Here is a 24649-nt window from a genome sequence, read left to right on the forward strand (position 1 = left end):
ATACAAACCTTCAGTTCATAACAATATACATATAACACATGAAGCAGTAAAGTAACAAAGAAAAACATCAAAGAGCTACATCATTTTAGTTGTTATTACATTGTTAAAGTCTCAAATATCTTTTAGAACAAGTCACTTTCTTATGATCTGGCTTATCCTTAAATGGAAAGTAATTTATCTTTGAGGGTAATTAGATTCACAGAGTTTTCCTTTCCCATTAGAGTCACAGAGTTTTCCTTTCCCTAAGTATATTTGATCTCTCAGCTGAAGCTTTATATTACAGATTTCAAACTGATTAGTTTACATAACTGAAAAGTCCAGATATAGTTTCAGGTAAGGTTTTATCCAGGATTTCAAACACTTTCATCACGGACTTTTTCTCCTCCATCTTTGAATTCCTTTTCTTAAGGCCAACTTCATTCTCAGATTCTACACTGGGGGCCAGCAGATCAAGGCTTTCCCTTTATGGTAATAGTTCAGGCTTTACAGCTTCATATAATACCATCCAAAAGGAAGAGAGAGTCTTTTGTGATAGTTCCACAGAAGAGAGTGGATTCCTTTTTCTCTTAAGCTCCAGAAAATATTTCATTGGTTCTTACTGAGTTGTATGCCCAGCTTTGAGCCAATCAGGATGTGTGATTTGCTTTACCTATTAAAAGCTCAACTCTGGATTAGTCATGGGTTAATCCTCTTTAAATTATAGAGCCAAAATTGAAAAGTAGTTATTTCTAAAGGAAAGTTAGCAATATGATTCGAGAAGATGGGGGAATGTATGCTAGAGAAGACCAAATAATATGCTTCTACACCAGTGCTGTATTCATGTATTTCCTGAAATTGGCAGTTCTCCTTCAGTTCTCATTATTTCATACGTGAAATTCTATTACAGAGCTTTTATCATAAGCCTGTTTCTTTTACCTGGCATTATTGGAAAGTCCTTGACGAGTGCCCGGGTACTGTCAGTAGAAAGTGTGGTGAATCAACACCACAGAGCAGGTCTAATCCCAGGCCAGGGCTAGGTCAAAGGACCACCTACTGCTCCTTGGAGAGGCCTCCCAGCTGTTCCTATCAGTCAGTCAGAAACTGTCTGGATCATGGAGACTGAAGGCAGGATAGTATTTCATTCTTCAAGTGCAAAGGCAAGGGACTTACTGTTTTTGAGCACCTACTGTATACCAAGCAAATATACAGCCACCCTGTGAGGTAGATATTATTATCCCAGTTTAAAGATGAAGAAATAGGGAGTTCCCGTTGTAGCGCAGTGGAAATGAATCTGACGAGTAACCATGAGGTTGTGAGTTCAATCCCTGGCCTCAATCAGTGAGTTAAGGACCTGGTGTTGCCATAAGCTGTGGTATATGTCGGAGACGTGACTTGGATCGTGCATTGCTGTGGCTTTGGCATAGGCCGGCAGCTGGGGTAGCTTGATTCGACCCCTAGCCTGGGAACCTCCATATGCCTTGGGTGTGGTCCTAAAAAAAAAAATGAAGAAATAGAAGACCAGGAAGGTGAAGGAGTTTGCCCAAAGTCACACTCCCTATAAGAAGTAGAACATGGATTCACCGACATGTCTTTCATTCCAAAGCCTATACTTTTCATCACCCAAATTGAACCCCCCAAATGAATGTGTATTTTCTTAAAATCTATTGTGTATCAAGAAATATGCTCAACATTATTTGCATTTGAGTAAATGTAAAGCATTTCCCCTTTTCCCCAGGAATGAATGAGAAGAGGGAATGAGAGAAAGTAGGAAAGATCAAACCATTATATAATGAGAAGATCCTTAGCCACCCCTGTGGTACACACAATGCCTAGAAAATTAGTATCAACGTGTAGTAACAAGAGCATCTGTAACAATGGTAAAGCAGTTGCTTCAGCAGAAATGCAGGGCAGGACTTCTTTAGGCAGTAACACTGAGTCCCCAGAGAAATTAGCAGCAGCCCTGCAGTGACATGGGAATTAAAGCAGCACTTGAGAAAGAGGGCAAGCTGGCAGTGTGTCTGCCAGTCCCATCATAAAGTATTTCAGCTCTGCCCCCAGGTTGGTGTGCCCTAAAAGAATTCCTGCTAGAGAAAGATGATGCAGCAATATGCATGAACTGGGTTCTGCCACAATTCAAACTCTGTAGTCTGGAATAGAACAAACAGGAAGAGCATTTGCTTATTCCTGGGTTATCTTGAAAAGCCACTGTAGCCATAGCATTTGTGTGTACTCTTCACCTGATAGGGCATTATACGGATTTCTTTCAGCTCTGATAAGAATGTGGTTTTTAGGCACATTAAAATGCAACAGATCCTCTACCCAACTCAGTGTCTATATACCTTATACCTTGCCATCCTAAACCCCTGTACACTTCTGACAGATTGGGAGTTAAACTTGTTCCTCTGACCATGATCAATAGTATACACAAAAGCAAATAGCCATTTTTTTTTCCCATGATGTGTCATAGAGATTACAGGCGATTGCATACAGTTTGGGTCATTCTGCAGATAGCCTAGAGCAGGAGCATTCAGATGGGTTCTGCAGAGAAATAGGCCTCTGAGAAAGTGTCTCAAAGATGGCAGGGGATGGGACCAGGTGGAAGCCTATGTGTTTCCTCCTTCCACCCCTTCTCCCCAGGATCCTCTACTGCACATGTTTCTGATAGGGGAGCTCTATGGGAAATTGTGTCGGCAAACAGTTCCTAGAACAATATGGAAGTCAACAGCTCTGGAGGACACCAGCTGTTAGAGGCAAGTATCTCCTGAATCTGCATGGGAACAGGTTGGTTGGTGTATAATACTTTTGGTCCTGACATCCAGAAAATAGAATTTCCAGAACTTCTGTGAAGACCATCCCTCATATGCTGAGACACCTCCCTCCCCAATTATAAAATCATTTTACTAATTCACCTACAGTCAGTGAGAACCTATAGTAAGTTCTAAGTAAAGCATCAGGGCCTTAAGCCTCTGGATTGTCCATCTTGACTAGTGGGGCAATGAAAGGAGGCTACAGACTATTTTCCACCTGATCTGCCACCTAGGATTATTAGGAAATGCATTTTAAGATACAGAGTGAGGAAATTGTGCTATATTTTGAGTTAACCTGAGCCTCTCTGGGAAATGACAATTATAAATTTTCTTTGGTGTAAAATGAAATACCCAATTGGCTTTGTCAATTTAAAGAAAACTGTATATGAATATATGTGAATATGTATTCATATAATATCTAAATGTACATAACCAAACTAGTATGTCCTCATTGTAGCAAACAGGTAGTCAATTTTTAGATCACATTTTTAAATTATATAGCAACAACTCTCTCCAATTTTCTCTCCTGACCCTATTAGTGTGTTGGAACCTGTGACTTGATATCTGGGTCTGAATTTTTCCTCTCTTATCAAGATGAAATAGCAAAGCCTCTCACCTCCCTAGAAGAGCTATTTTGAGGAATAATAAAAAGTTGCCATTGTGCTTTAGCCTCTGACAATTGACAATGTTAAGAGGCTGGATAAAGGAGAAAGATTTTGGAAAAATAATTTTCCCTATAAATCTGGTGGTGAATGTCTTTTCTGTTGTTGATGGTTACACGCTAACAAGGTTAAAAAATGTTCTACTAGGAAATTCGTGAGGATTCCAGGGCCATATCCAAAAAGATACAGTCTGCTATTGAATTTTGAGCATTCATTTTCATTCATTGTGGGAAACATAATTAAAAGCTTCCATTTTGATGATCGAATTCTTTTTTCCTTTCTCACTGAACCCAAAGTTACTGATGTTCAGACCTCTGTCATTGAGTCTTTGAGGGAGGGTTTTATTTCTCCTTTGCAAAGACAGCGTACAGGTGGCAGTTTACTTGGGAGAGAAATGCACCGTGGATGTTCCCCAAGGGCCCGTAGATGACCTAGGGTGGATGTTTATAGACACTGTGAAGAAGATCTGTGGGTGTGAAAGTCTGTGTTAGCGTCTTGGGCCTGGATTTGTGCCTGTCCAAGAATCTGTCTTTTGGAGTCATTTGAGGAATGAATTTTACCAGCACATCCTCCTTAAGTAAAAAGAATCATTAAGTCAGTTCTGTTAGAGTACATGACATCTTTAATGTATCTTACAGATCAGTTGTGGAGTGAAGTATTTGCATGGCTCACACTGCAGCTTTCTGAAAATAGAGGGCCCTGCAGACAGATTTAACAAGGGCCGTGCCTCACCTCAGCGTGCAGAGCCAACTGGCTCATTCTGGTCCCACATAGCTCACCCAAAGCAAGAGCCAGATAGTGACCACACAGGGATTCACTCATAAACTCCCAGATTTCCACAATTTCTCATCCCAATTGCAAAATTTTCCTGTGCAGCTGACCCAAAGGAAGGAGAGTGCTATGAAAACAACTGGAAGTGAGCAGTAATAGAACTCGGAGTGAGTTGCTTCTCACACAACCTGTCACAAGCCGTGCTTGCTTATGTGCTATATTCGCCTTTGGAAACTTCACCCCCTACCCTTAACATGGCTCATTCATTGTCCTGTGCATTTATCTAGCCAAACAATATAACCTAAAAGTGTCAAATATTTAGACAGTTATTATTAAGATGCTTTTATAAAAATGATAGATCCATTCTTGTTACACCAAACCAGATGCAAATCTTGGGGCTTGGAGGGCCTTTGGGATCAACCCCTCAAAACCACTTATTTTTGCACCTGGGGAAACTGAGGTGCAGAGAGAGAATGTCACTTATCCAGGGTCACACAGTAAGCTTAGTACGAGAAGTCTCCTACCCTCAGTTCAGTGCTCTTTCTCCAGAGCCAAAGAGTCCATGGCTGCTTTTCATCTCTGCAATCTCAGTTCCTGAGTTTATTGTCTGACCTGATGGTTCAAATGGTCTTACTCTGGGCAGGTGTCACAGCAGTTTTTCCTTAAAGTGAATTTCTTGGGGAACATGCTGCTTATGTAGTAGAACAATGCACTGAAATGTTTACCTCCCACTCCCACACACACCTCCCCCCACCCCATTCCAATCCAATACCAACCAGGTAGCCAGGGCCTCTGAGGGCTGTGTTAATCACAGGGCTATATGCTGGAGGGGGTGGAGGAGCTGAAGCTATTTAAACTTACTGACTTTTGTTATATTTTTTCAAAGCTTGTACACTCCTTAAAGTGATTATGCTGGAAGACTTGGAGGGATGGGGAAAGAGGGTTGATCTGAGGGCCAACAGAGAGTAGGATATTCTGCAGGACTAGAAAAGAGGAACAAAAAGGGGGTGGGTCTTTCAACTAATGGGGTATGTTCTGCTGGGTGGAAGAACTCTCAGTTGGCATTACCTCACAGGGGATGACCTCTTGGCACACCATGGGAGGCTGGACCTTAGGGCCCAGGGCTCCGAGCCCCAGAAATGATGCCTGGGCCCTAACCATCACCCCAAGGGCCCATCTGATGCACTAAGATCCTGACGAGGGGGATTCCCAGCAGTTACAACAAATAAGTTTCTTGTGGCCCAGTGTGATGGTGAGTCAAATTCAGATAGTGACTTTAAAAAAAAAACAGCAAAGGAAATGGGATGTTTTTTAACACCCTAATTTATAGCTGAGATTTTTGTGTGTGTGTGTGTGTCCTTTTGTCTTTTGGGGCCACACCTGTGGCATATGGAGATTCCTAGGCCAGGGGTCGAATTGGAGCTGCAGCTGCTGGCCTACGCCAGGGCCACAGCAACGCAGGATCTGAGCCATATCTGCGACCTACACCACAGCTCACAGCAATGCCAGATCCTTAACCCACTGAGCGAGACCAGGGATCAAACTTGCGTCCTCATGGATGCTAGTTGGATTCCTTAACCACGAAGCCACAATGGGAATTCCTATAGCTGAGATTTTTACCTGTTCCATTTGTATTTAAAATTTTAATCAAAGTGTGGGTATTACATTTGCCTCAACAACTGGAATCCTGGCAACATTTGTAGTGTACAAAAAGACACAACTTCAAAAGCAATGACTTGCCCCTGGAAAGGTTTATAGTGTAGTGGAAATTTTGTCTGCCCTGTGAACCCTTTTCTGACGAGACATACCCTTCTCTGGGCTACTACTGTAACTTGTAAATGCATCTTTAATTGCACTTGTTCCTCTACTTATGATTATTCATGTATAGGACTTTCCCCTCACTAGACTGCAAGCTCATTCAATGTAGGGTCTATGCCTTATTCTTCAGCGTGTTCCCATAAAATAGCACAGATACAGGCGTGTGAGAGACTATCAATAAATCTCTTTTATGCCACAGTCAGAGCTGTGGCTTTCCTATAGCATTTTCCCTCAAAGGAATTTTAGGGTAAATTATGGGTCAGTTGCTCAGGCTATACATAATTTCATTTTGAGATGAGAGAGAAAAAAAACAAACTTCTGTGCTCTTCATTTAATCTAATGAAAACAGGAAAGCCCAAAGTTATTTAGAAGCTGTGAGGATTCTAGCTTTTCAGTGGTGCTGCTTATGCTTTCAACTCCCTCAGGTCAATTAAACAAACTCAAAAGGAATACCTAGCGTGTTTGGAGCACTTTTCTCTGTGCCATGAGGAAGCACACAGACACACACAGGCTCTAGCAAGGAGCTCCCAGCCCATTGGACAGGGCAGGCAAAACCAATGTGAGTGGTAAAAAAAATCACGTTGCAAATTCCCTTTCCTTCGTATCTGCTATAGGACCCTCTTCAAAGCCTCACATAAGCCTATCTGACTGAAGCTCTGGTACTCATGCCACCCCACGCCAGTCACATGCATTTAGAGGGAAGTCGTATGAACTCTGAATTTTGAAAGCAAGGAGCTAGGTTCTAATCCTTTATTTGGATCTTAGTTTCTTTTATTTCTTCATCTGTAAATGGATGTAGCATTTGCCTCAGAGGTCTATTTATAGTATATCATACTTAAATGTGCTGTGTAAAAAACATTTTTAAAAAGTTAAAAGGGGGAGTTCCCGTTGTGACTCAGTGTGTTGAGAACATGACATGGTAACCATAAAGATGCAGGTTCAACCCCTGTCCTCATTCAGTGTGTTGGAGATCTGGTGTTGCCACAAGCTGCAGCAGATATGGCTCGGATCCCACATTGCTGTGGCTGTGGCATAGGCCACCCAACAACTGTAGTTCCAATTCGACCTCTAGCTCAGGAACTTCCATATGCCACAGGTGAGTCCCTAAAAAGAAAAAATAAAGTAAAAATAAAGAAAAGACACTCTTCCAAATAAAGAATAAGTAAACAAGGCAAATATACAGAATGAGTATATAAAACAGGGAACTGAATAGAGAGGATCAAAAATAAGGAAGTAGCAAGGGCAGATAAAGCCCACTTAATCAATAAACTCAAATATAAAAGTAGAGAAACTGGACAGAGGTTGAAATTGACAGTAAATTCCAGTGGGACTGTTGGTGATGCAATATATTCAGGAGATGAGATTATTTAAAAGCAGACCAATTAAGTTCATCATAAATGCTAGTTAGAAAATGGGGGCATCATCATCTAAAAGAGTAAAATAGTAAATTTAGTGTAGAGGTAGAAGGTGACTAGACAGGGCAGCAGCTAAATCTTTGGGAGAGTGAGTTAGCTGGGGAGGAAAAATAGGAAGTTAAAGGACATTTGCAGGAGAGAAATACAAAATAAGTGAGTTGAAAGGATCAACTGAGTAAAGATCCCTCTCCCCAAGTCACTGTATTATTTACCTAGGAATCAGTATAAAGTGTTTAGAACTGCAGCCTGCATGGAGATTCATGTGACCAAATGGGCCTTTTCCATGACCTGCCCAGTCAAAATCATGCAGGTCTTAACTCAGAATAAAAAAGAGATTAGGTCTCCTTCCAGAAGATTGTCTTGTTTGTTATTGGGTCAGAGATTTGATATTGGATCAGTGACACATTCTCTTTTTATTAATTGAAGTATGGTTGATTTACAATATTGTGTTAGTTTCAGGTGTACAGCAATGATTCAGTTTCTTATATTTTTCAGATTCTTCTCTGATATAGGTTATTACAAAATATTGATTATAGTTCCCTGTGGTATAGAGTAGTCCTTGTTGTTTATCTAATTTACATATAATAGTATGTATGTTACTCCCACATTCCTAATTTAGCCCTCTGCCTCACCTTTTCCCTTTAGTAACCATAGTTTTTTTTCTATGTTGGTGGGTCAATTTCTACTTTGTAAATAAGTTAATTTGAACCTTTTTTTTAAGATTGCACATATAAGTGTTATATTTGTCTTTAAAAGACTTAGTATCTCTAGGTCCACCCATGTTGGTGCAAATGGCATTTTTCATTTTTATGGCTAATATTTTATGTGTTATATACCACACCTTTATCTACTCATATGTCAATAGATATTTGGATTGCTTCTGTCTTGACTATCATAAACAGTGCTTCAGTGACCATAGGGGTGCATGTACCTTTTTGAATTATAGTTTTGTCCAGATATATGCCCAGGAGTGGAATTGCTGGATAACATGGTAGTTCTATATTAGCTTTCTGAAGAACCTCCATACTGTTCTCCATAGTGATTGTACCAACATATATTCCCACCAACAGTGAAAGAGGGTTCCCTTTTCTCCACACCCTCTCCAACATTTACTAATTGTAGGCTTTTAGATGATGCCATTCTGACTGGGGTGAGGTGGTACCACTCACTGTAGTTTCGATTTGCAAATCTCTAATGATTAGTGATGTTGAATATATTTTCATGTATTTTTTGGCCATCTGTATGTGTTCTTTGAAGAAATTTCTATTTAGATCTTTTGCTTATTTTTTTATATTGAGCTGTATCACCTTGTATATTTTGGAGATTAATCCCTTTTCAGTTGCATCACATGCAAAGATTTTTCTCCATTCCATAGTTTGTCTTTTCATTTTGTGTATGGTTTCCTTTGTTGTATGAAAGCTTTTATGTCCCATTTGTTTTTGTTTTTATTTTCTTTAGGAGGTGGATCCAAAAAGATATTGCTGTGATTTATGTCAAAAAAAGTGTCCTGTCCTATGTTTTCTTCTGGTTTTATAGTATCCAGTCCTACATTTAGGTCTTTAATCCATTTTGAATTTATTTTTGTGTATGGTGTTAGAGAATGTTCTAATTTCATTCCGTTCCATGTAGCTGTCCAGTTTTCCTCATACTGCTTATTAAAGAGACTGTCTTTTTTCCATCGTATATTCTTGCCTCCTTTGTCATAAATTAATTGAACTATAGGTGTGTGAATTTATTTCTGGGCTTTCCATCCTGTTCCATTAATCTGTATGTCTATTTTTGTGCCAGTACCATGCTGTTTTGATGACTGTAGCTTGTAGTATAGTCTGAGGTCAGGGAGCCTGATTTTTCCAGCTCTGCTTTGTTTCCCTCTCAAGATTTCTTTGGCTATTCAGGGTCTTTTGGGTTTCCATACAAATTTTTTAAATGTTTGTTCTAGTTTTGTGAAAAATGCCATGGATAATTTGATAGGGATTGCACTGAATCTGTAGAATACCTTGGGTAGGATAGTAATTTTGACAATATTGATTTTTCCAATCCAAGAATATAGTATATCTTTCTGTTTGTATCATATTTGATTTCTTTCACCATTGTCTTATTTGGAGAACAGGTCTTTTGCCTCCTTGGGTAGGTTTATTCATAGGTATTTTATTCTTTTTGATTCAGTGGTAAATGGGACTGTTTTATTAATTTTCCTTTCTGATCTATTATTGTTAGTGTATAGAAATACAAGAGATTTCTGCATATTATTTTCATATTCTACAACTTTACTGAATTCATTGATCAGCTCTAATAGTTTTCTAGAGTTGTCTTTAGGATTTTCTGTGTACAGTATCATGTCATCTGCAAACAGTGACAGTTTTACTTCTTGACACATTGATTCTTAAAGATGGTTTTGTACTGAAGTGAAAATAAAATGTATCTGTAATTATTCAGTCAAAAAAGTGCAGTTTAAGAATCAACTGTTATCTATGTTTATTATTTTCTAGTTCATTGAATTTTCCACTCAAGATCTTAGAAACAAGAGGTAGTTCTCTTAAGTACTTTATAGCCAATTTAGGGGCAGTGATTCAACTCTTCCATAAGAATAAGCAGACTTTTAGAATTAAAACTTAATTCTTCCATTTATAAAAGTAATTTGCAGGAAAGAAAAAGGAGAAAAAATAATTCATTGTTCAGTCATACAAAAAAAGCAACCCACCACCAATAATGTAATGTATGTCCTTCTAGTATTTTCTATGTGAATTTTATTTCATAGTTGGGATCATAATGATATTTCAGATATAGCTTCATTTACTTATTCTAATTATAAAGAGGACATTTTAAAATACTTTTTTAAAAATAAGATGCCTAAGTCTAAAATGCTGTGCATTTGAATGCTTTTATCTCTCAGTTTCAACAGACCTTAAAATCTTTAACAGGAAGTAAAATTCAGCATTAAATCGGACTATAAATTTAGAGAACCTATTTGGAGGGTCACAGCCAGCAAAGTCAGCAGATTCTAAAGCCTCTCCAATTTCTATGCCTTGCCAAGTGACTGAAGTGGAGAGGCAATTTGACTATTGCCTTCTGACTTTAATTAATGTTTAATACTGAACAGCAAAAGTGCACTTCCTCTTGTAAGTTCTCATTAAGTTCCTTTTGAATCAGTTAACACTCTGTTTATAAAGATGTGGATATTTTCTCTAATTACTGTAATTTTGGCTACTGCTGTAAAAATCAGTGCTCCATGTCACGCTGTCAGAAATCATTACAGATGTCTATGTACTTCTCTCCTCCCTCCCCTGGAAAGGATCCAGTTATCTCTGAAAATTAAATGCATTAAAGGGCTCAATAAAGGATAGGAAAATCCAGACATAGCACTTCTCATTTCAAGCCATTCCAGAATAAAACCAGGATGTATTCATCAGGGTGATGAAATGTGGTCTGCTTAAAGATTAAGGACATGGATGCGGAGTTCTGTTACTTATAATAAATTTCATTATTATAAAATCCAATTCATCCTACCAAACAAGAATGAACTGAGGTGATTTATGCTCTCGGAAGCACATTTCCCACTCCTGGTATTTTCTTTTGCATGAAGAGATATCTCTAAGGGCCTCTCTCTACCCCTTCAGGTGCCCTTCCCCTGGGGTGGAATTTTCACCCTTGCTGAATTTGGAAGAAGACCTGGGCACGTATAGCTCAGCTTTTTTCTCCTTCCTGCCCCTTGGGAGCCAGACACCAGAAGAAACATGTGTTCTAGTCTATGCCTTTTCTGTGGGGAAAGACTGTGGTTTTCTAGCTGTCTGTGACTGAGTAGGTAAGTCTACTTAATTCTGTGGTTCAGTTTGAGAAGATCTAGTTAAGCCATATCCTCTGACCTAACCTTTAGTAGTAACACAGGACTCTCTTGATCTTTCTGACACCTTCTCTCTCTCTTGATTGATCCAAAACCCTTGATGAACTAAAATGGGTGTTTTTTACCACCAAACACAAAGGCTGGTGATTCAAAAACAAAGCAAAGTAAAAATGCCACTCTGTTTTAGGGTGCTGTTTTAAAGTAGTGCTGTTTTCCTTCCTGTTACTGCAGGCAGCATCCAGGAAGAAATACTATAAGAGTTTATTACACTGAGAAAAATATACCCAAATAGAAACACATATTCCAGGAGTTCAGACAATGGCCCCAGAGGTCAAGGCAAGTTTTATAGTACATAGTCCATGTCTGCCATATACCTAGAAGGAGTTGAATGAACGTAAAAAATCTGGATGAGCATTAAGGGTGGAAATAGTCAGCCTTCTCATGCTTCAAATAGAACTGAATCAGAAAAAGCTATAGGTGTATGTATGTGTATATGTGTGTTTTGAGGTATCCTTCCTTTGCATTATTTCTTAAGATCTCAAATTTTAAGTCCCAGAATTGTACCTTCTAAGATACAAAGCTAAGTATTTTTGAGGAAAGAGGAGCTAGAAAAATGGAGTATCAAAATTTTCTATAAAGTATGATAATTCCTAAGTAATTCTATCTGCCATCTAGCATTTATGTCATGGTAGATCTGGAAATTTTGCATTGATTTTTATTGGTGTTTAACCATCTTTCCATCCATGACCAATCTGGGGTTGTGTATGTGTTTGAGTGAAGAAACGTAGCTCTTTATCTCATATATTGTGCATTCCAAATCTAAAGATTTTTTCCTTTTCCCCTAATTCTTTTCACGATTATATGTTTTTGCCTATGCCAGTAAAAGAGGAGAAGAAAAGATAAAGCAGTATTTGTTGTATTAGAGAAGTTCTAACACAGAAAGAACTATTTGATTTCACTCTCATTACAGCTAAATGAGAGCTGTGAGCATTAGTGATGCTAGTTCACCATGATGCCAATTCAGCTGTCTTCCCAATTCCTAGGACTTGGAAATGCTGAATCTGCAGCTGCTGTGATATTTTTCTCTCTCCGTTTAAGGCCTCTGGCATTTTTCATTTATCTTGGAAAAACCAAATATGTGCATGCTGTACTTTTATTTAAATTTCATTCAGAATAGACGACATTTCTATGTGGATTTTTCTAAGAAAAATCGTTTCCCTACTGCTTTGATTTGTGATCATTTTTAAATGCTTAGAATTATCGAGTACTTATTCTGAGTCAAGTTCTCCTGTTGATAGAACACCAATGCCCCCTACTGATAAAATTCCCAAAACCTTTCTTGAGAAAATGAGAACAGAAACCCCTCACTTAGATTAGGCATGGTATTCACTGGACTTGTCTGAAAAGGACACCTGCTTTTTAGGGTCATCTTGGTCTGCTTTGTTAGCCTCTCATTAGTGTAATTTCCTCTATTAGTCTTTATTAAAGCAGCTAGAAGTTATTTCATGCTTGGTTGGATTTATTAGAAAAACAATTTTAAAGGTATCAGTGGAATTTTATACCTGACATAATGTGAACCAGAACTAACATTCGATTATTGTAATGTAATTCCTGTTACATTATGTTTATATTTAATGGGGAAAGTCCCTCCAAATGCCTTCATATTTGTCTTCCTCTTTCTTCAGTATTTATAGAATTCAGGCATGAGGGGACTTAGTATCTAATGCTCCAGATTTACTTGAACCCTGTCTAATGTCATCTCTATCTAGTAATTGCTTAGTTTCCCCTGGTGACAGAGAACACATCACATATAAAATCAACTTTTTGCATCTTTGAACATTCTGGCAGAAAGTTCATGCAATATTTTTCTCTTTTCAGTTTCCAATATTGGGCAGTTTCTACTCTTTGCTTGGTGTAACAAATATAATTCTTCTTAATTCTTCAAATCTCATGCCCTTCTCCTGGCATTCTTCTCTTCTCCAGGAAGAATAATGTCAACTGTTAGAGAAAAGACAAAGATTTCTATAAAGGTGAGATAGATAAAAGGGGCAAAAATTTAGGACAGAATGCTAGTAGGGTATAAAATTCCTAATTTCAAGTGATATATTAATTGTTACTTTCTGTCTTCTACCCCTCCCCCCACCCTGCATATCTCATAGTTACAATACACTTTTTTATAATTTAATTTTTATTGTATATTAGAATATACTTGATTTGCAGTGTTGTTAGTTTCAGATATACAGAAAAGTGATTCAGTTACACATATATCCATTCTTTTTCAGAGTCTTTTCCCATATAGGTTATTAAAGAAGACTGAGAGGAATTCCCTGTGATACACAGCAGGTCTTTATTGATGACCTATTTTATATGTAGTAGTGTGTACGTGTTAATTCCAAACTCCTAATTTACTCCTGCCCCCCACCTTTCCCCTTTGGTAACCATACATCTGTTTTTGAAGTCTGTAAGTCTATTTCTGTTTTGAAATAAGTGCATTTGTATCCTCCCTTTTTTTTAACCACACAAGTCATGTGATATATGTATTTCTCTGACTTAACGTTGCTTAGCATGATAAGCTCTAGGTTCATCCATGTTGCTGTAAATGGCATTATTTCATTCTTTTTTATGAGTAATATTCCATTGCATATACATACCACATCTTCCTTACCCAATCCTCTGTTGTTGGAAATTTAGGTTGTTTTCATATCTTGGCTATTGTAAGTAGTGCTGCAGTGAACATAGGGCTGGCATGTGTCTTTTTGACTTTTTTTTTTTTTTTGACATATGCCCAGGAGTGGAATTGCTAGATCATATGGTAGTTTTATATTTAGTTTTCTGAGGAACCTCCATACTGTTTTATGCAGTGGTTGCACCAATTTGCATTCCCACCAACAGTGTAGGAGGGTTCCCTTTTCTTACAACATCTCCAGCATTTATTGTTTGTCGGCTTTTTGAGGATGGCCATTCTGACTGGTGTGAGGTGATACCTCATTGTAGTTTTGATTTGCATTTCTCTTATACTTCGAGATGTTGACCATCTTTTCATGTGCTTTTTGGCCATCTGAATGTCTTCTTTGGATAAATTTCTATTTAGATCTTCTGCCTGTTTTTTTAATTTGTTTTTTTTTTTAATATTGAGCTGTATCATCTTGTATATTTTGGAGATTTAATTCCTTGTCATTTGAATCACAAAGATTTTCTTCCGTTTCATAGGTTGTCTTTTCATTTTGTGTACATTTTCCTTTGTTGTACAAAAGCGTCTAGGTCCCATTTGTTTTTGTTTTTTTAATTTTCTTTACTCTAGAAGATGGATCAAAAAAGATATTGTTGTGATTTATGTCAAAAAGTGTCCTGTCCTATGTTTTCTTCTGGTTTTATAGTATCCAGTCCTACATTTAGATCTTTAATCCATTTTGAATTTATTTTTGTGTATGGTGTTAGAGAATGTTCTAATTTCATTCTGTTCCATGTAGCTGTCCAGTTTTCCTAGCACTAAAGAGACTGTCTTTTTTCCATTGTATATTCTTGCCTCCTTTGTCATGATCAATTGACCATACATATATAGAGTTATTTCTGGGCTTTCTATCCTGTTCCATTAATCTGTATGTCTATTTTTGTGCCAGTACCATACTGTTATGATAACTGTAGCTTTGTAGTATAGTCTGAAACCAGGGAGCCTGATTCTTCCTGCTCTTTTTTTTTGTTTTTGTTTTTTACCTTTGGCTATTTAAGGTCTTTGGGGTTTCCATACAAATTTTTTAAATGTTTATTCTAATTTTGTGAAAAATGCCATTGATAATTTGATAGTGATTGCATTGAATCTGTATATTGTCTTGGGCAGGATAGTCATTTTGACAATACTGATTCTTACAGCCCAAGAGCATAGTGTACCTTTACATCTGTTTATGTCATCCTTGATTTCTTTCATCCATATCTTGTAGTTTTCATAGTATAGGTCTTTACCTCCTTAGGTAAAGTTATTCCTAGGAATTTTATTGTTTTTGGCATGATAGTAATGTTTTTTTTCCCTTAATTTCTCTATCTGATCTTTCATTGTTAGTGTATAGGAATGCAAGAGATTTCTGTGTATTAATTTTGTATCCTGCAACTTACTGAATTTGGGCTCTAATAGTTTTCTGGTAGCATCTTTAAGATTTTCTATGTATAGTATTGTGTCATCTGCAAACAGTGACAGTTTTACTTCTTACTTTTCCAATTTGGATTCTTTTTATTCCTCTTTCTTCTCTGATTGCTGTGACTAGGACTTCTGAAACTATGTTGAATAAAAGTAGTAAGAGTGGACATCCTTGACTTCTCCATGATTTTAGCACAAATGCTTTCAGCTTTTAACCATTGAGAGTGATTTTAGGTTTGAGTTTGTCATATATGGTCCTTATGTTGAGGTAGGTTCCCTCTGTGCTCACTTTGTGGATAAGTTTTATCATAAATGGGTATTGAATTTTTTCAAAAGTGTTTTATGAATCAATTGAGATGATCATAGGTTTTTATTCTTTTATTTGTTAATATGGTGTATCACATTGATTAACTTCCAGATATGAAAGAATCTTTGCATTCATTGGATAAATCCTACTTGATTATAGTGTATGATACTTTTGATGTATATTTGTATGGGGTTTACTAATATTTTGTTGAGGATTTTTATGTTCTGTGTTCATCAGTGATATTGGCCTATACTTTTTTTTTTGTGGTATCTTTGTCTGCTTTTGGTTTCAGGATGATGGTGGCCTCATAGAATAAGTTTGGGAGTGTTCCTTCCTCTGCAGTTTTTTGGAAGAGTTTCAGAAGAATAGGTATTAACTCCTCTCTAAATATTTGATAGTACTCAACTGTGACACCATATAATCCTAGATTTTTATTTGTTGGGAGTTTTTAAATCACAGTTTCAATTTCAGTACTTGTTATTGGTCTGTTCATCTTTTCTACTTCTTCCTGGTTCAGTCTTGAAAGTTTGTACCTTTGTAAGAATTTGTCCATTTCTTCTAGGTTTTCCATTTTCTTGGCATATATTTGCTTTTTGATTTACTTAGCTGTTCTTCTGGGGTTTTGTCTTGTTCCTTCTTCTTGAATATATTTCTTTGCTGTCTCATTTTGTCTAGCTTTTTGTGTTTGTGATCTCCTTTCTTCAAGCTGTAGGATTGTAGTTCCTCTTTCTTCTGGTATCTTCCCCCAATGGGTGAGGTTGGTCCAGGGCCTTGTGCAGTCTTCCTAGAAGAAGGCACTGGTACATGCCAACTGGTGCATGAAGCTAGCACAGGAGCTCCACAGAACTGGGGGTAACAGATTTCACTCTTGGAGGGTGCACATGAGATTTCACATACACTGGAAACCAGGGAGAAGCAGTGGCTCCACAGGAGCCTGGGCCAGACCTACCTGCTGGTCTTGGAGGGTCTCTTCAGGAGGCAGGGGTCTACTGTGGCTCACTGTGGGGGCTAGGACACTAGTGGCATAGGCCCCAGGAATATTGATCAGCATGAGCTCTCCAAAAGATCACAATTTTGGCACCAGGATGTGGCTCCACCCAACAGCATGAAGACTCCAGTGCTGTGACACCTCAAGCGAAACAGTAGCAATATCTACTGTTAATTTCCCATTTTTTTACAGAAATATTTCTCATGTAGAGTCCTTATGGCTCCTTTTTTTTAAAAGTTTATAGCTGTCTTGATCTAAGTGCAGTATCACATCAGGGCAAAATATTCTAAATATGCACTGATTAGTCCAGACAAAAGCTGAACTATCACTGTCTATAAGTTCCAGAACTGTTAATAGAGCCAGGGGGAACAAAATTGTGCAAGTGACACTATGGTATTTATGCACATTGAGTTAATCTATTCCGTAAAGATGAATTAAGTGTTCACTGTGTACCAGAAACTATGCTAAGCTCTGAGGCTACAAAGATAAATAGAACTTAGCCCTTTCTCTCGAGGAGCTCACAGTTTAGTGGTAAAGCTTGTCATGCAAAACAAATAATTCCTGCTCTGTGTCATATACTACAATAAGAAAATTAGGCTCTTTGGAGAGTTTCTGTTGTGGCCCAGTGGAAATTAATCTGCCTAGGAACCATGAAGTTGCAGGTTCGATCCCTGGACTCAGTGGGTTAAGGATCCAGCGTTGCTGTGAGCTGTGGTGTAGGTCGCAGATCTGGCATTGCTGTGTCTCTGGCATAGGCCGGCAGCGACAGCTCCAATTGAACCCTTAGCCTGGGAGCCTCCATATGCCATTGGTGTGGCCCTAAAAAAAAAAGACAGAAAAAAAAGAGAAAATGAAAATGATGCTCTTTGGGAATATGGAAGAGAAGTTTTCAAATGCTGCCTAGAGAAGGCAAGGATTATGCCCTAAAGAGATTAATCAGGCAAAGAAATGGAACAAAGAACAATTGAAGCAAAAGGAAAAACCTATGAATTGGCCAAAATGTATAGTAAAAACAATATATATGTAGGTAACCTTACTTTAAGCAGAAATGTATGATTGGTCTATTGGATACTTGCAAGGAAGGACTATGAGATGCAATTGGAAAGGTAGGGAGAGGACTCAGCCCATCAAGATCTGGAATGGCATGCTATTGGGATTACTATCCTCTAGAAAAGGAAGTCAATAGACTTTTTATAATTCAAGAGTCTTAGAAAAAGTGCCCTAGTGGAAGTGTGATATTAAGGAAACAGAATCAATTGAACTTGAAGTCTACCTGAATGTGGAGGAGAAAAAAAAAAAGAAGAATCAGGCACAACTCTCATTTCTCAGCTTATATGGGAGGTGGTATGATTTTTCTGAGAAGGAAGTACTGAAGGAAGAGGTCTGAGGAGGTAGAGGGAGGGTAGTTATAATTTACCTTGAAAATCTTGAGTATAAGATGCTTTAAGAAAATCTAGAGGCAGATGTTGAGTATGGATTTAGAAATAAAGGTTTGGCATTCAACAGAGAGATCTAAATTAGAGTTTCTGTGAATAATCAAAGTCGGGGGGGAATTGAAGCCATTAGAGGAGTAGATGAGAAAGTAAAGTCTGGAACTTAAGAAAGGGAGTTGTGTAAGAAATAGATATCTCATCATATAAGAGGCAATTGAAACCCTGGGAATACTTGAGATCCCCCAGTAACAAATGGTGAGAATAAAGTACAGAACCAAAGGCAGAATGAGGTGCACACTTTAGGAGAGTTGACAAAAAAGGCTTGAGATGCTATTCTGAGACCGGGAAAATAACCATAAAAGAAAGGAAACCAAGAGAAGACAGAACTTAAAGAATAAAAAATGTGATTAGGAATGTCAAATACTGCAGTGGCATGAATCAAATAAGCTTAAGACTGAAAACTGTTTCATGTATTTTTCAATTAGGAAGTCATTGCTGACCTAAATGAGGCCAACTTGGAGAGAGCAAACACAGTTAACCGCTGAGTAGCTTTGCACTGTAGAAAAGTAAAAAGATCAGGTGGTAGCTAAAGGCAGTAATAAAATGAAGGGAGGGTTTTAATTTTTGTTCTGTGTTTTATTTTAAATGTTTAAGATGTTCTCAGAAGAAGTGAAGGTGGAAGGGCTTCAAATTCAGAAGGAGGAAGAATAGTGGGAACAGCATTTTCTAGAAAGATCGATTAGTTAGGTCAAGAGGGGAAAGCCTTTTTCCTAAGTCTTATTCCCTTGTTGCTGTTCTTTTAAGGTAATTGTATGCCCCTCTCATACCCACCACCCAATATTTGAGTAATAGATTACTTTAGACTCAAGTGTTAGGGGTTCTGTTTTCTATCTTTATGAAATTTGAGTTAAATTTAGTCTCTCATTCTAGATTGTTGAGAACTTTTCTGATTTTGTCTTTCAGTATATGTGCTGTCCCTTCAAAGTTCATATCCATCATTCACAGATTTGATAAGGCTGATTTCTAACTCAATGACATAAAACTAAAAATATGCACATACCTAGATTTTTCCATTAATGTTACTACTGATTCATTAATAAACTCATTTTCAGTTCATCCAATATTCAATATACCTGTCATCCAGTCCACATTTTTGTCTTGTCCACCAGGTTTCTCAAGGTTAACTTTTGCCATATTCTTGGATGTACTTAGAGAACAAATAATTCATTTCCTTCCTATGCCAATCTAGTAACTCCATTAAACAGTGAAATAAAATGAGCATGAGATGACCTTACACGTGCTTAGTGAGCTCACCCTGGCTCAAGGTAATCAGTGCTTTCTCTTCTAAGAGCAAAGAATATTGCCCTGTAATATCCATTCTAGAGTCATGCCCCAGATAAGTGTAAAATTCAGTTATCGTCATTGGCAATGCTTTTAAGTCTGTATACTTTACTTTCTGAAATTTGGAAATAATGTTTGCCTATATTTAACCTTCCTATTTCTCTTTTACTCTCAGTAATTCCCTAAAACTTTCATTTGCAAGTTTCTCAGTCCTGGATGCAAATTCCATTTGTAAACACATTTAAACTCATTTAAAGCAACTTTGTTCTTCCTTCAGTCACTCCCTACATTTGGGACCAAAGCCATTCTCACTTTTTAAAACTAAAAAACGTTTCTCTAGACAAATTAGTACCAAATAGTTCTGCTTTCTCAGTACCATCCATCCATCAGTATCCCACTATCATTGTCTTATCTCATCACATTTAATTGATGTGATGAAACCACTGTTTACTTTGCATTTTGAACATCTGAACACACAATAAAAGAGATCCACTGTATATGTGTCTCAGCTCTCTTTCCTTTCATTTTTTATACATCCAGTTGCCAAACCCGGCCTCATGGTAAGGTTCCCCATACAGCCCAAAGAGTTTCTTTCTTTTGTTTCTCCTCTTCTTTTTCATTAGAACTTCATTTGTGACAGTTTTAATTGATAGATTTATCTTCTAGGTTTTCATGTCTTAGACTCTTGCTGCTTCCTCAAGGTCTTTGGTCAGAAACAAATTTGTGAAAAAAAGAATTTAACAAACTCAACCTTTCCTGTCTCAGGAATTCCCATACACCGAACTCCTATATGACATGGCAGCTTTTTTCCTTCTATGTCCACTTCAGGCAATTTATTTTTGATTGTTTTACATGGATTATAGCATATTGATCTGACACATTAATTATAAACAATCTAATGTCTTATATCAAAATTGACTGCAAATTTGATACTTATTTCATGTGAATTGTGAAGCAAATGAAAAATGGAAGGTATGTGACTTACTAGGTGAACAAAATTATATTTCTCAACTACCAATGAGGCTTGGTTCCTCATCAAAAGGAGTTAAACTGATAAAGTAATTGCTTCGTGTTATTTTAGATATGTGACTGACAGGATAATAATTTATACATTTCAAATCCCTGAAATTTGGAGATAGTCTCTTTTCTATGTTGACATACAATAAGGCACACCTTTGATGTTGTGAACACAATACTAAAGAAAGTGTTAAAACCAAGAAGTTGTATTCATTTAAAAGATGTCATAAAGTAAAAAGATACATCATTACCTGAGAATATTTATTTGCTACAAATGTATCTGATAAAAGATTAGTGTCTAGAGTTCATTAAAAACTACTTCAAGTCAAACAAAAGCAGAAATATAGATCAATGGAACAGGAGAGAAAGCCCAGAATTAAACCCACGCACCTACAGTCAACTAATCTATAACAAAGGAGGCAAGAATATACAATGGAGAAAAGACGGTCCCTTCAATAAGTGGTGCTGGGAAAACTGGACAGCTACTTGCAAAAGAGTAAAATTAGAATACTTCCTAACACCACACACACACAAAACTCAAAATGGATTGAAGACCGGAATATAAGACCAGATACTGTAAAACTCTTAGAGAAAAACATAGGCCAAACACTCTCTGTCATAAACTACAGAAATATCTTCTCAGATCCACCTCCTTGAGTAATGATAATAAAACCAAAAATAAATGGGACCTAATTAAACTTAAGAGGTTTTTGCACAGCAAAGGAAACCCTAAATAAAATGAAAAGACAACCTAGAGAGTGAGAAAAAGTATTTGCAAATGAAGTGGCTGACAAGGGATTAATCTTCAAAATATATAAACACCTCCTGAAGCTCAACACCAAAAAAACTAAAGAACCCCATCAAAATTGCCACAATATCTAAAGACACAATTCTCCAAAGAAGACTTATAAATGGCCAAAAACACATGAAAAGATGTTCAACATCACTAATTATTAGAGAAATGAAAATTAAACCTACTATAAGATACCATGTTATGCCAACCAGAATGGCCATCACCAAAAACAATTAATGCTGGAGAGGGTGTGGAGAAAAGGGAACTCTCTTACACTGTTGGTGGGAATGTACATCGGTGCAACCACTATGGAAAAAAGTATGGATATTCCTCAAAAAACTAAAAATAGAATTATCATTTGATCCAGCAATCCCACTTCTGGGCACCTATCCAGAGAAAATCATGACTTGAAAAAGATACATGTACCCCAATGTTCATTGCAGCACTATATACAATAAGCAAGACATGGAAGCAAGCTAAATGTCCATTTACAGGGGAGTGGATAAAAAGATGTGGTGCATATACACAATGGAATATTACCCAGCCATAAAAAGGAATTAAATAATGGCATTTGTAGCAACATGGATGGACCTAGAAATGATCATACTAAGTGAAGTTAGACAGTGAGACACAAACATCATATGCTATCACTTATATGTGGAATCTAAAAAAAAAGGTTACAATGAACTTCTTTGCAGAACAGAACTCATGGACTTTGAAAAACTTACGGTTACCAAAGGAGACAAGTTGTAGGGGCCAGAGGAGAAGGATGGGATGGGCCTTTGGTATGGAAATGTTGTAAAATTGGGTTGTGATGATGTTTGTACAACTACAAATATAATAAAATCCACTGAGTTTAAAAAAAACACTTTAAGTCGATTAAGACAATACAGAAAAATAGAAAATTGCAAAGAAGACATAAATAGGCATAGAAAGACATATTCATACATACATATATTTCTTCATTTTATAGGAGACACTAATGTGCAAGGAAATGAAAAACACAAAATCTGGAAAATGGTAACCTTTTTGTGGGGATGCATTAGATTGGAGTTGCAGTAGGATCCAGTAAATTGAGATTAGAGCACATACCGCTGACTCTTTAGCAAGGCAGGGGTTAGGAGTTCCAACTCTACACAGTGAAAAACCACATATAAATTATAATAAGCACTCCACATCAGTGTCTGCTCCATATCTGCAGTTTTGCTCTGAGGATTCAACCAACCCACTGATTGTGTAATGAAAAAAAATTGGGGTTTAGGAGTTCCCATTATGGCACAGTGGAAACGATTCTGATTAGGAACCATGAGGTTGTGGGTTCTATCCCTGGTCTCACTCAGTGGGTTAAGGATCCGGCATTGCTGTGAGCTGTGGTGTAGGTCACAGACACATCTCGAATCCCGTGTTCCTGTGGCTGTGGTGTAGGCCAGCAGCTGTAGCTCCGATTAGATCCCTAGGCTGGGAAACTCCATATGCAGTGGGTGTGGCCCTAAAATGCAAAAAAAAAAAAAAAATTGGGGTTTAAGTGAACCCGCATAGTTCAAACCCATGTTGTTCAAGGATGAACTGTATACAGGAAGTGTCTATGGCATTAGGTGATATGTCCGGGTACTTATTACATGTCTAATTTTCACTATATATCATATTTTTAATTAAAATGGTTAATTTACAATATTATGTTAGTTTCAGGTGTACAGCAAAGTGATTCAGTTGTACATATATTTGGGGGGAGTTCTTTTCTATTATAGGTTATTACAAGATACTCAGTATGGTTCCCTGTGCTATACAGTAGGTCCTTATTGTTTATTTTATATATAGCAATGTATATATGTTAATCCAAACTCCTAATTTTACACATCAAATACTGAACAATTAAAAAAAAGAAAAGAAAAGAATCCACTGGACTTGGGAGCGCACTATATTCTTACCCCAGTGCCTTTTACTAATTATTCTGGTATCGCAAACAAATTACTTAGCTTGTCTGAGCCTCATTTCTCTCATTGGTACAGAGACTGGATAATCTGTAAAGTGCCTTCCAATTCCACAGTCTAATCCCAAGATCCAGAGACATAATAGTATGTAAACCAAGGAACTTCCCCAGTTAGTTTTCAATGTATCCATGTTGACATAGACTTGACATACTAGAAAAGGGGCAAAGAGTATTAATCTAAGTTGTTTTAAATAAATGAAGAATTCAAATAAGGGAAGACTAAGTAAACTGCATTATTTGAAACCATCCAGTCTTACCTCTGGATCAAATAGCTACTTGTCCATAAACCCCACTGACATTCCTTATTTAGGACAAGAGCAGCCTGTCAGCCACATAGGATCAAACTACTTGGTTCTCTTTTCATCAATGCAAAACAACATAATAGAAAATGATAACAGCACATTTGTAGTACTTACTCTATGCCATAGACTGTTATTTTATGTATGTAAAATATTTTTATAATGATTTTTATTTTTTCCATTATAGCAGGGACTGTTCCAAGCTCATCATATATAATTAGTTCATTTAATCTTTGCATCAGCCTCTGTTGGTAAATAGCGTTACCTCCATTTTATAGATCGAGAAACACTTACAGAGGGAGTTCCTGTTGTGGCTCAGTGGTTGATGAACCTGACTAGTAGCCGTGAGGACAGAGGTTTGATCCATCGCCTTGCTCAGTGGGTTAAGGATCCAGCGTTGCTGTGAGCTGTGGTGTAGGCTACAGACACAGCTCAGATCCCTTGTTGCTGTGCCTGTGGCATAGGCCAGCAGTTACAGCTCTGATAGGACCCCTAGCCTGGGAACCTCCATATGCTATGGGTGTGGCCCTAAAAAGACAAAACAAAACAGAACAGAACAACAACAACAACTAAAAACACCGAGAGTTTGACGTCTCCAGGGTCATTATGTGGCAGAGGCAGGATTTAAACCCAAGCTCTTGGCTTCCAGATTCTGGTCCCTTTACCACTGAACTATATTAACCCTCAGCAGCAAAAGAAAGTAGCTCTGTCTGATATCTATTCCCACAATAATGATGCATTAAAAACTATTCCAAAACTGAGTGGTGTGTAACAGTGGGGATTATTTAGTTTATGAGTTTGTGGACTGACTGCTTAGAACTTACTGGATGGTTTTGGTCTGGGCTGGGCTCATTCATAGTCTAGGAGCTGACCAGCTTTCATCTGAGTTAGTAACGGTGACCTGGAGTGACCAGCTTTCATCTGAGTTACTAACTGCATCCCTCCAGCAGGCTAACTGAGGCATGGTCTCCTGGCAAGAGGCAGAGGTGTAGGAGAAAGTGGGGACACATTTGCTTTTCACACCTGGGCTTGTCATCACATCTGCACATACCCTGT

General features: G+C 37.6%; 1 protein-coding gene and 1 long non-coding RNA gene across 3 annotated transcripts in view; one reads left to right on the top strand and one right to left on the bottom strand.

Moving 5' to 3' along the window:
• Positions 1–24649, top strand: part of PLPPR1 (phospholipid phosphatase related 1) — a 289032-nt gene that overhangs the window by 183403 nt on the left and 80980 nt on the right. The gene's annotated exons all lie outside the window — the stretch shown is intronic.
• The window catches only part of LOC125120191 (uncharacterized), a 100323-nt gene continuing 85584 nt past the window's right edge, over positions 9911–24649 (bottom strand). The window contains exons 4-5 of one of the 2 annotated variants that reach the window (XR_007133272.1): positions 16682–16861; positions 9911–13291 (exon numbers count right to left, since the gene is read on the bottom strand). This is a non-coding gene — a long non-coding RNA (uncharacterized LOC125120191). The remainder of the gene's footprint in view (positions 13292–16681; positions 16862–24649) is intronic. The other variant, XR_007133273.1, reaches the window with a different exon arrangement.

The sequence above is a fragment of the Phacochoerus africanus genome, chromosome 2 (genome assembly GCF_016906955.1).
Source record: "Phacochoerus africanus isolate WHEZ1 chromosome 2, ROS_Pafr_v1, whole genome shotgun sequence".
In the NCBI taxonomy this organism is placed as follows: domain Eukaryota; kingdom Metazoa; phylum Chordata; class Mammalia; order Artiodactyla; family Suidae; genus Phacochoerus; species Phacochoerus africanus.